Consider the following 13449-nt stretch of genomic DNA (forward strand, 5'->3'; position numbering starts at 1 on the left):
CATTCCTAACATTATACTAATGTACTACTGAGACTAGTCATCTAGTAGAGTATAGATGATGACAACAGACTATTCTTGGTTGTCTAGTGAAACATTAGCAAAACTCGCTATCTGTATGTGTTAAAAAATCATATTACCCAGGAGTATGGATTATGTGTTCATTCAAGTACTTTATCTCCCTGTAGTTACCTTACTGACAAGCATTGCTAAGGAATCCTTGATGCAGTATTGTTTACTCGTTGCTATAGTGATCCTTTAGGATAAGTCCCTTGAGATTATCATTTTAGGATCAAATAGTGAGAATAACGGGATGACTAATCGAGCTATTTGTTTGGTCTAAAATATATATTTAAAAGATTTTAATATTATTGTGGGTTGAAAACCCTATGTGCTCACCAGACTCCCAAGTCTGACCAACTTAGTTTCTTTGTATCACAGGTAGCGGTATGAAAGTACAATGATGATGAATTTTAAATATGCTGAGATATTTAAGGAGCTTGTAGGTCATTAGTATAATAAAATTGTTGCAAGACCTGTAATGACTAGCTTATAGTTATGTTTCTGTATCGATTATGACATCACGATATTTTTAATATTATTGAAAAATATTTCTCTAGAAATGATTTGATATTGATATTATCGTACATTAAAATAATGTACGATAATATGCTGAGATATGTGCTCACCAAGCTCCCAAGTCTGACCCACTTAGTTTCTTTGTATCACAGGTAGCGGTATGAAAGTACAATGATGATGAGTTTTAAATATGCTGAGATATTTAAAGAGCTTGTAGGTCGTTAGTATAATAAAATTGTTGCAAGACCTGTAATGACTAGCTTATAGTTATGTTTCTGTATCAATTATGACATCACAATATTTTAAATATTACTGAAAAAAGTTTCTCTGGAAATGATTTGATATTGATATTATCGTACATTAAAATAATGTTTTAGGACAAATTCTGCATAAATGTATTCTTTTAAAGAATATTCTAAATTAAATAAATATAGAGAAAAAGTTTTTTTATACCGTAAAATTGGGAATGTCACATTATTATACAAAAATTATGTTCATATTGACTTTGATTTGAGAACCAATTTTCTGAATCCTATAAAATTAAAGGGGAACAACAACAGGAATTTCGGAATTTCGAGAAGACGTCGTCAGAAAAAGTAATTTCAAGAATGGGAATGGAAATATGTCTAAGGAGAGGCTAAAAGGGGAAGAAGAGGGTAAATTATTGTTCCCGTCCTAATATTTAAATATTTTGATATTTCTTGTCCAATGTGGATTAGAAAGTTATTTATGACAGAGCTTCAAGAATGGTCTACATGGTTGTTAAACGATAATTTTGTCCTCACATGCCTCACATATATTATGATTTAACGAACTAAAATAAATGATGTTAACCATAAGAACTATTTATAAAAAGTTTTAAAACCATATAAACCATCCATTAGACCGACAAAAAGTAGGGGCTAAATCTGATATTTATAATAGGGACCATTTATGAAGATTAATATATAATTAATTATTAACATCTTGAATTATTTCAGATAAAATATTTGTATGATCTGAATTTTACGAAATAATGCATCAAATTTAATATTTCTTACCTACTTTGAATAGAAAATAACGAAAAAAAATATAAATACATGGATTACTAATTTAGAATGATAGGAAGTTTTAGATATATAAGGGCAATCAAAACAAAATCTAGTTTTACGAAAAAGAGTCAAATTTGGTTAATGTTCCCACTTGAATGATGACTATCGACCAAGAACGTTTCTACCAGTTGAATCCACTTTGAAGGAGTCTTGTCTTTTCAATATAATAGTTGGTTGGTGGGCTTTCCAATAATAACCAAAGAAAATTGCTTCAAGATATCATATTTATAGAGTTATTTTGTTAAACTCATTTTTTTATTATTAAAATATTGATCTTATTGATATATTTTAAAAATTAAGGCTTTTAGAAAATAAGCTGCTCCTTTTATATTTTAAAATAATAACCATGGGCCATGGCTTTAAATCGACTCGATAATTATAAGGTGCCATTGGGTGCTCATATTGACTCGATAATTGTAGGGTGCTATTATACATACCTATCACTCATATAAATTATCAAATCATAGATGTACACAAGTACTATTTCAATGATAAACAATATGATATACAATTTGATATTATGTAAAGACTTTCCTTATATTATAGTATATATGTCATAATTTGCATAGGACTTTCTTCATCTCATAAATGAGATCCTTAAGTTTTTCTATTATTGTAATTTTACCCGATTAAGTTAAAGAAAACTTTTTTAAAGATACCTTCCAAACTTCTACATTTTGGCAAGTTTAATTTGGTCACGTAAACCCGATTATATATATATATATATATATATATATATATATATATATATATATATATATATATATATATATATATATATATATATACTCTTAACTTTTATTCTTTTTCCAATGATATCAAGTTCAATAAAATAATTTATTTAGTTTTATCAAATTCACAATGTAAATCTAATCAAATTCACAATGTGAATCTGAATTCATATGGTGAATCCGAAAAGTATATAATTTTTATTTTTTTAACATTCATAATGTGAAGTTATGAATTTGGATATTTTTAGTTTTTTTTTTTTTCGATAAAGAATAAACTATAAAACTTGAAAAAAATATTTGGTTCCTTGGAGAATCCTTGATAATGGTTCTCTATTGAACTTTTATGTGTGTGTGTGTATATATATATATATATATATATATATATATATATATATATATATATATATATATATATAATTTCAAATAATCATCCTAAAACATCTTTTCAAACTAATTACTTTTTCTCCGGCAGATGTTTTTAATTTAAGGGAAAATACATTTCAGACTTACATATTTTTGAAGGATGTCATCTTAAAGTGAAGAGCTTGATCATCTATGGGTATGTGTCGTTTCATTTATAGATTAATATCTGGTGTTCAAAAAATCTTAGTGTTTTGTTAGTATATTTTTAGAGGAAATAATTCGTTTAAACTAGATTTTGGTGTTATTTAGGATTTTTGTGTTATTAATATTAGTATTAGAAACAATTAGTTCAAGCAAAACCCTATATTAACTATTTCTAAACAAGTAAAACCATATATTAATTATTTTTGAACACTAAGAATGCGAGGAAGTAGTCCAGAACATATAGAACATTCTAGGATGTAGTCTAATAAACAGGATATTATAGTCGGAAACAATATGTTATTTTAGTAGCATGAAGGTATATACGAAGTAGTTTTCACTACAATTTGCAAGTCTGAATTGTGTAGGAAAATAATGGCTAGATTACAGTTTATCCTAACATGGGCGGTGCTTTTCAGGGCATCGTGTTTTAGTTTATGGGTGTTAAATGCCACCTACTATTATGGCATTTCTTATTATACAATGAGGCATTTACCCATCCTCACGAGTTTCTATTTTTTATAGACGATTTATCAATTCGATTCGGATAACAGAGCTTTATGTCTTGTTAACGACTTGAGGTTCAGGGAGTATTTTCCTACTCGATAATCGTTTGTACAGTTCAGACATCACATGTTTTCTTTTGTATTGGCTTCATAATTGGTAAGTCTTCATAATTGATGAAAGTTGTTGACTTGTGACATGTCTTCAATAACTCACTTAATGAGTTATCTAATGAAGACACATTCCGAGTGTCCCTTTTACATATGTTAGAAGAGGGGTTTTGTGGTAGATATGCAAGAAATCTAGTGTAGGGTGAATATCTTATGTTGGTCTCATATTTGGACCAATTTAGCAGTTGTTAAATAATTTAAAATTAAAATTATCAAGCGTATGAATCTCACCCATCCAAGAACCAGCCGACGACCTTTCTATACCATGTATGGATTTATATATGCCTTTAAGGTGAAAATATAGGATTATTGTGAACAACTTTTTTTTAACATTATTATGGTTGCTACTTGTTTGACGTCTTGATTTTATAGATTTGGATCATGGAGGCATTTACGCACTATAGGATGCTTGTTATCCTCAAATCGGTGTGATGACTTGCCAGTTGCCTAGCCAAGGGTTAGGAATTTAGGGTCGGCCTAATGTGTGTATATACTTGATGTTATTGTGGTATGCATGATAGTTTACAATTGTTTATAACTTTCTATAAGGAACAGCGATATCATTAACCTTTATTTATTATTTTGTGCACAATCACTCAATCGAGACCTTATATCCTACTGGTCACGAGCATGACACTTTGTGGTGGGTTGATAGTTGGAAATGGATAGACATATTTGATTTACCTTTTTCATTTTTTACTTTTGATTATTTTGTAAATGATTTGTTTTGTTGGTATAATATAAACAAGTTACTGAACCATATATTTCTGTATATTTAAGATGTAAGAAATTAGTAAAAACATGGTTATAGGTTTTTCAGAGAAAAACTACAAAAATGGTCCCTGTGGTATCTATTTTTTCTGAGGTTTAGTCCAAACTTCGACTTTTTTGGTTTCATAGTCCTTTGAGGTAGGTTTTTTTTTATTTTTTTTTTTGTGGTTTTGGTCCATCGGTAAACCGAAATAACTGTAATGTCCTTCTGTAATTTTTTTTTATGTTTTTTCTATTTAATTTAAATGAAAGAGAAAATAAATAATTAATTTGGACCCATATATATATATATATATATATATATATATATATATATATATCCAACCCGTCTACTTATCATGTTCTTCCTTCTAACTGGACCTTCTTTCAAATACTTGTATGTCGCTCATACATACACAAACTGAAAATCGATTGTGTAGAAATTGGTAAGAGCAAAACACCTCGATGAATTGTAGTACAGATCTGGAAAAGTTGATTTTCTTGAACAAACAAAAATTTGAGTTTTTTTTTTGCCTAAATTCATGAACACACTGACGTACATGAACAAACCCATCGAATTTATGGGTTCTTGACACAGACATACACGCATAATGACTTCGTGATCCTGGATTTTTTCCACACACTCATGAAGTTTCTGGACAAATTTTAGGGTAAATCATTTTCGATTTCGTTTCTAGGCACACACAATTTCGATTTTGTTTTTAGGCACACAGTAACCCCAAGAGGTGATCTTTACCACAACTCGAAAGCAACTGGACCTTTCGATTTTATGGTTCATTACTACATTCAAACTGCAAAAAAACGCATTAAATTAACCAAATTTCGATTAAGAAACAACAATGGTATCGAAGGTGCCAAAATTAAAATTAGATTCACATGGTCTAGTTGTTTCAACATAGGGATTGGGTAAAACCATAACCTGAGGAGATAAAATTGAAGCTTTCTTTAGTAGCAAATGAAGCTTTCTTCTTCTCTTCAACTCAATTAAAAACAAAAGATACAATTGTAGGTTGAATAACTAGTCTCGAGTTCTCGATTCCAATCATGTGTAGTTGAATTTGCCTTTTTGCAAGTAGAGTTCATCATTACCGATTCAAAAGATGCTTAGTGTAAGATCTGGAGAATTTAAGTAAGAAAACTGACATATTTGACATCTAAAACTTAGAGGTGAACCATTTTTTCTTGATTCGAATGTCGATTAGGTTAGACAAATCTGGTGAAGATCTGAGTTTCAAATCACTGGTTTCGTCGATCTTGTGCTTTTTATGAGAAACCATCGCCACTATGAAGTGACGACTTCATTAACGTCCCTCCAATGATGAAATCAATCACCATTGATAGGTTTGTGTGTGTATGTGTGTTTTTGATCGCATATCGCTAGGATCCTCTTCTTTTCTCTCATTTCAGAATTTTCAAATGAGTGTATTTTAGAGGTTTTCAGATTCATTTGTTTTAGAAGGAAGAAAGAAGGTTGATATGATAAAAGGGATTGTATGTGTGCGTGTGTGTTTGGAGGGGACAAAGAAGAGGGGGGATGCTTATCGACTGTTGAAGGAGATTGAAGGAAGAAGAAATGCTTGTGGATCCAATGTTGACTTTTTTAGTCAAACATTGTTCATTCATCCATGAGAGAGCCAACCGATGTTTGATTAGATTTATTGAGAGGGGCATAAGAACCCAAATAAATGATTGAGATAGATAGATAGATAGATAGATATATAGATAGATAGATAGATAGATAGATAGATAGATAGATAGAGATGGGAGAGGGAGGTGGGCCCTTTGTAAATAAGTATAAAATATTTAAGAATATGAAAGAAAAATAGAAAATAAATGCCACAATGGAAATAAAGTCATTTCAGTTTACTGAGGGACTGAATCGGAGACAAAACTAGCTCAAAAGGACAATGAAACCAAAAATGTCGAGGTTTGGAATGAACCTTAGAAAAAATGCATACCACAGGGACCATTTTTGCAATTTTGTCATTTTTTACATCAACATAATGTTGACTATGTCTTTGACTAACTTTTAACTTATACTTAGACTTAGCTTTACTTTTGCCATGCGATTTAATCATTTATCCATCAACGGTGGTATTACAACCATAACTTCATCTAGTTATTAACATTCTGCTGGAACTAGCATTGGAACACTACCTCTCCATATGTTGCTCGATACATTTTCATTGTGAAATATTGTTCCACCCATTTATGAAAATGTTTATATCTCCGTTCTTTGAAGGTCTCCATAACATGAAAAAACGGTATACCAGTCGATTATCATTTCCAATATTTACATGAATAGTCTTGTAAGTGGGCTATACCATTTTTCTTTTGGTCAACCAATTTATATTTGTTTTTATCCATTTGGTATACCTTTCAACTTGTTTTTCTATTAATCCTCCTATCAATAATATCCTCAACATACGGGTAACATGTTTTTCACTTTTCTCTACACAAGAAAATGAACATATTATCATGCACGTTAAATTAAGGAAAAAGAAAATGAAAATACTATATTATTTAAATACTTATGGCATTACATCGTTCATACCACCATTGTTGCATTCTTTATTGAAAAAAGTCAATCAACATTGTTATTGGTAGTTTAAATGCATCTCTTAATAATGCATTGATGATGCAATGTTATTTGATGTCATTATTGAATGAGCTATTAGTTCAAGAATCATTTTAGAATGATATTACTAATAATATATGATCCTAAAGGGTCATATGTAACACCTCATTTTCTGTTTAGTTATTTAATAGTTAAATATAAGTATTAAAGAAAATAAATAAATTAGATTAATAATTATTAACAATAAAAATAAGTAAGGAATGAATATTTGAAGGTATTGTAATCATATTTCAGATGATGGACTAAAAGGGTCATGTTGGAAACCTTAGACTGTAAGACTTTTAGGTTATAGGGTTAAAACTATCATTATGGGAAAATAAGGGTGTAAATTGTAAATTTTGAATTTGAAGCATGGTTTGATGGGATTTGGGGCTGAATACATTCTTATTACTAGCCCAACCTTACATATTGTTTTTATGCAATTAGATAAAAGAACCCTTAGAAGCTGAAGAAAGTGGAACGTTAGTTTGTGTGTGTGTGTGTATATATGTGTACATTTTATCTTGGTGTGGCACAAAAGAAGAACAGGTGAGTGAAAAGGGAGGCAATCAAGAAATGAGATAAAAGGGGCAGTCAAAGAAGGTTGTTGCCAGAGTTGTTGGATGGTGCAAGGATGTTAACTGGTGGTGTGTTCACCTATTCAAATAAGCCTTCAGTCCTTCCTTCTTTCTAGTCAAAAATCACAAACACTACCACCTTTAATGTAGTGCTAGCCAGAACTGAGCATCATTTCCATGATGGAAATTGGCTGTGATGTTTCCAATAACATCTTGGTGTCATTGTGTTGTTCGGGTGTTGATTGGATAAACCCTAATTCCATGAATTTACCATTAGAGCATTATACTTTGGATTTCCATTTTAGACAACATACTTTGGATTGTGGTTTGCAATTTTAATTTTCATCGTTGGTTCAACATCTTATAGCCACTGTAATATACTCACTTCCAGCAAAGAAGGTCCTTTTGCATAATTTCTTAGTGGGTTAAGATGTCAATTAACCCTTAAAAGACAACAATGTGATTTTATGAAATTACCTATATTTTCCCTATTTTGTAAAAACTACAGATATATTATGGATAGTTAGATTTAGAATATATCAGTGTCCAATGTTTAGGTTTTGAGTTTACTATATGCATAACATTGTCCTTGACCTGATGTTGATTCTAACTTGGGCGTAAATTGTCATTTTTCACTGATTGGTCCGGAATTAGCTGCATTGATATCCTATCTTGTAAAATCCGTAGTAAATTGTATAAAATTTATATTCACTTGTATAAGGAGTCTTTATAAAGATAAAATAATGAAATCCTGTAATATAGAAAGATATTGCATCTTTGGCAAGTGTTGGTGGTGTTAAAGTGGTCTTGAGCAGACTATTGTTTCAGGAAAAAGTATATGGAAAATGAGTCTAGTAACTTATTTATACGTTTAGGGTTAAGATTAGTCTTTTTTACTATTGATTGCTATTATAGAATTGTTGCAAAATGATTTGGTGTAATTGGATTCTTGGGTTACCATTTAAGGTCTACTCTACAATTCGAGTTGAGTTTCTCACTACACTGTGTGATGTTGTGCATCCTTTACTTTATTTGTGTATGTTTGTAGGATGTGTATATGTGTAGCACTAGGTTGATTTAGTGTCTAGTGGATGTACTGATGGGTTTATTAGGTTACAATAATATGCACAATGTGGAAAACACTTAACAATTAAGAAGGGCACATGCAACCTAAAAGGATCTATGTCTTCACATTAAGGCAACATACTTTGAATAACAAAATCTAATATACATCCTAGTAATTTCAAAAATCAAAAATTAAAGATACATACCTCAAACTTGTTGTACCAAACAAGTTACTTAAATCCTTCTTTTGAAGAGCTTGGAAAACTAGCACCAAAACGATGATGCCTCTAATCATTCACACAAAAACCTAGAACTAGAAGATACATGAGGGGAGAGGAGAATTTTGTTCATAAGCTTCTAAGAAATATTGGTCACGAAAATTGATGTCCAATGGGTCTTATTTATAGTTTAGGTAACTTAGGGACATATCAAGATTTGAATAATTAAATAATTGATTTAATTCCAATTCAAATCCTTTCCCTATCAATATTCAGGAGACTTTTGGAAACCCTAGAAGGTGTCCCAAAACCATCCACCCTTGGATGGTTCTAGAATTGCCTCTTCTGTTCAACTATTGACAGTTACAATTCACCCCTTGCATCTTTAATTAATTCCATATCAATTCTGATTAATAGTTAATTAATTCTACTTGATTTCTCATTAATTTATTAATGATACAAATTAACAAATCAATTATGTTAACAATTGATCTCATACTAATTTATTAATCACATAAAAATTTAACAAATCAATTATCTATTTCCAATTAATATATTAATCATATAATATATCAACAAATCATTTCCTCATAATTTTCAGTTAGTTTATTAATCATATAATAATATATTTATGAGGACAACACAAAAAATGACTTTACTTCTAATTACAAGAATATACCAATGTAGTCACTGCTTAAATTGTTGGATTTATATGCCCGGAATCATTATTAAGTGACATTGCTAATAACATATCATCCTATAGGGTCACACCTTAATCAAGTTGGTACTTATTAAATACTTATTACATATTTGATATTAATAAACAAATTCAACTCTTTTATTTAATTAGAGAAAAATTATTGTTCTATGAAAACAATAATTTAAGAAGTAGAAAAATAGTCTTAATATGATAAGGTATCATAAAATAAGTCATGTACAAAGTTTTGGACACTTTGGTTAACCATGATTAAATCAAAGGCTTACTCTACCATGATTAAAAGACTAGTAGACAATTTTTGTCCTTTTTAAGGGACATGGGCGAAAATTAAGGCAAGGAGGTTGAAAAGTCAACCTCCAACATTATTGTCCGCTATGCTTAGATTATGTCCCTTGTTGCTTTATTCTTTATAATACTTGATAGTATTATAATCAAAAGGGCTTACTTTACATGGGTTATAAATAAAAGGGTATATACATGGAGACCCAATAAGTTTTTGGTCCAAAAATCTTCTCTTCTTCTTCTTCTCTAAAAACCGTTAGCTACATGAGCTTGGAGTTATTTTTCCTCTTTTGAAGACATTACAAGCTTTTGGTGTTTACTTTGGGTCTTTATTTTAGTGCTTAATTGTTTAAACACTTAAGGCTATAAGAACAAAGTTGTACAAGAAGAAATCTAGCAATTTTGGTACCTTATTTTTGTTGGTGGATTACTTGTAGAGAAGATCAAGCTTCTTGTTCTTGCCATCTACTTCAACACCCCAAATCCAAGAAGGTCCAAAGGCTACAAAGGTTATATATTGTAAACAACCTATGGTTGTTATAATAGCATTCTAATCTCTTTAAAAGCATCATTGATTGTTTGTTTTGTTGCTAGACTTAAAATTTATAAGAAAATTTTAAAGCTTTGGTTGCCGATTTTTATGAAAACTATTTATTTTATGCAGCAAAACCTTCAGTGGTATCAGAGTTATATTTTAAATGTTAGAATGATTTTTATATTATAATAACTTTTTGGAAAACAAAGCATGGATTTCTGTTTGGCTAAAGAAATTACCATATTTGTTTTCTTTGGCAACTTGTTGTTAAAAGTGTTTATTTTTTATATAACAATTTTCATGCATTTTGGTTATATAAAAGTTGACTTAGAAAAAACAAAGAGTTGTTTCTTGATATGATTGTTATGTATAAACAAGTCATTAGAACATTTTTGGTTGGTATTTATTTATTCGTATGATGATGTAATAGATAAATAGATATTATTTCATTTATTCATTTTATATGTATATAAATTAGTTTTAGACTAGTTGTATTTTATTTATTTTAAAATGTAACAAGATGAAGAATGAAGTTCTTATGAAGACATGGAGCCTTTTGAAGATCTTGAAGTGTCCTAATAAGTCCTTTAGAAAATGACTTAATATTTTGTCACACCCCAAAACCAAGAACGGCGGAAACGTTCTGGGGCGGAGGACGTCATGTAAAGTATCACAACACAGTAAAAGTAAACAAGCATACAACATCATCCATTGCATTAAGTATATAATTTTAACACAAGTGTGTTCTTTACAGTTATAGACACCAAAAATAATGTGAATCAAAATAATAAGATGAGTCTTGGATGCGCTCCATCTTCTCAAAAGCTGCCATCGGTACCTGTCTACTGTCGACCTGAGAATACAAGTTATTTTGAAAGAGTTTATCAGCATTAAACTGGTGAGTTCATAAGTATTTTAGTGTCGTTGTTTGTTATCAAAACGTTTGAACAATGTCTCAAGTATAAGTTTGTAAAATGTATGTAAATGTTTGTAAGTGTTTATAAAAGTTTGAATCTCTCAGAAAAACCTATATTTTCTATTAAAGTAGCCTTCTACCAAGACTTAACTGTTTTGTATGATCGTTTGTTGTAAAAGTGTGTAATTTCCCAAGTGTAACTATCATTAACAAAATATAGTTTGTACATTTATGTTTAAGTGACAAAATCACTAAATATATGTAATGGGTAAATTATTGTAGTGCTGTAGTGTTGTGTTATAGGAACTACTGCTATACTAACTACCTTAAACCGGATTTATATTAAGGTATCATGTGATTTATTGTACCATACTATCGACTGGATAAACAAGGACAAATGTAGGTCGTAAAAAGAAATGGCGTTTGGCACCCGCAGACCTGCAGGTCCGGCTGTAGCTAGCAACAAGGTGTAGGATAGTCAATCCAGCATAGATCTATACGCAAACTCACGCTCTCCCTCCAAGATACTCTGGTTACAACTCGGGCCATGACATTTAAGGCATGCCCCGATACAGTGGATCACATTTATGTAAGTGTATGTATGTATATGTAATGTATTGTTCCTGTTCTAGTATCGTTGTATATGTTCTCTTTCTAGTATAGCTGTATATGTTTTCCTTCTAGTATATTTGTATATGTTCTCATAGTAATATCATGTATATGTTCTCGTAGTAATGTAATTATATGTTTCTCATAGTACTAAGTACTGACTCATGAATGAACTGACTCATTGATCTAGCAATAGTATAAGTGTAATCCTGCGTTACCCCGACGGTAACTTACTAATGATGTAACTGATACACATGAATATGGAAGTACTTTTATGTCTATATATGCACATATGATATATAATTAATATTGAAACGACCCTCGGACGGCTACCCAACATCCCACCAGATCACATCCAAATCGAGGAAAAGGAAATAGGGCGGATGGCCTTCCTAAGCCTTTTAAACATTTCTTATATATCTAGGCATAGATGGACATGCAATTTATAAGAAGAATAATAAAGTTTAAATAAAAGTATTTGATAAGTAAAAGAGTTTGTAAAACATTTTGAAGTAAAACAGTTTGATAAACAGTTTGAAACAGTGATAAAATCATTGGTTTTATAGTTATTAATCACATGTGATTGATGTAATAACTATAAGCATTCAACTTGTATTCTCCCCCATAAAAGTATCTAAAACATTTAAAAGTATTTCAAAGGTTAATTAAAAGGGTATAAACTCACCTGTAGTGAGTGGTTCTGATGACAATGTTGGATTAGTTGCTAGGTGTCAAGTGGTGACTGGAGTACACACGCGAATCCTATTAAGCATATATTGTACATATATGATTATAATTAGTATTATGAACGACTAATTTATGATTTTGGGACCACCTTAGGGACTAGTAAACACTTATAATGAAGTGTTATAATCATATATGATAGTATGAGGGTTTATAAGGCTATACAAGAGGGTGTATGGCCAAAATACACACTATATGTGTGTGTGCGGCCAGGTGTGCGGCCTGGTGTGCAGCCAACACATGTGTGCGGCCATGTGTGCTGCCAGATGGTGTGTGCTACCAGAACATGGTGTTCTTGGTACCTTTAATGAAGATCTTCAAGGAGAATGGATGATACTTGAGAGGATTTCGTGTTCTATTCTTGAAGAAGTGAAAGAAGTGTTCAAAAATGACTAAGTATGGTATATATAGGTGGAGATGCGGTTGGGAAGGGTGTGAGGCCGCAAACACAAGTGTGTGGCCGCACACTCCATGTGTTGGAGTGTTTGGCCCGGTTTTGATTCCTACACTCCGAGTTAACCCTTTTTAACACTCCTAACTTGATTATAACACATTTAGAACGCTTCATTAGGCTCTAAAGGGTACTACCATATAGTAAAATAAGTCTAATATTGGAAAGAATTGAAGAGTGCATGCGAGAAGTTTTTCGGGTTGTCACATATTTGTTGTGATGACTCACAATAAATATTACTAGAAAATGGCTTTGTTTATACATTTTAAATGAATGCTTGTGATGTTTATTTTTGTTGTTATAAAATGT

This window comes from Lactuca serriola, chromosome 8 (genome assembly GCF_051521515.1).
Source record: "Lactuca serriola cultivar US96UC23 chromosome 8, Lser_US96UC23_V15, whole genome shotgun sequence".
NCBI classification, from domain to species: Eukaryota; Viridiplantae; Streptophyta; class Magnoliopsida; order Asterales; family Asteraceae; genus Lactuca; species Lactuca serriola.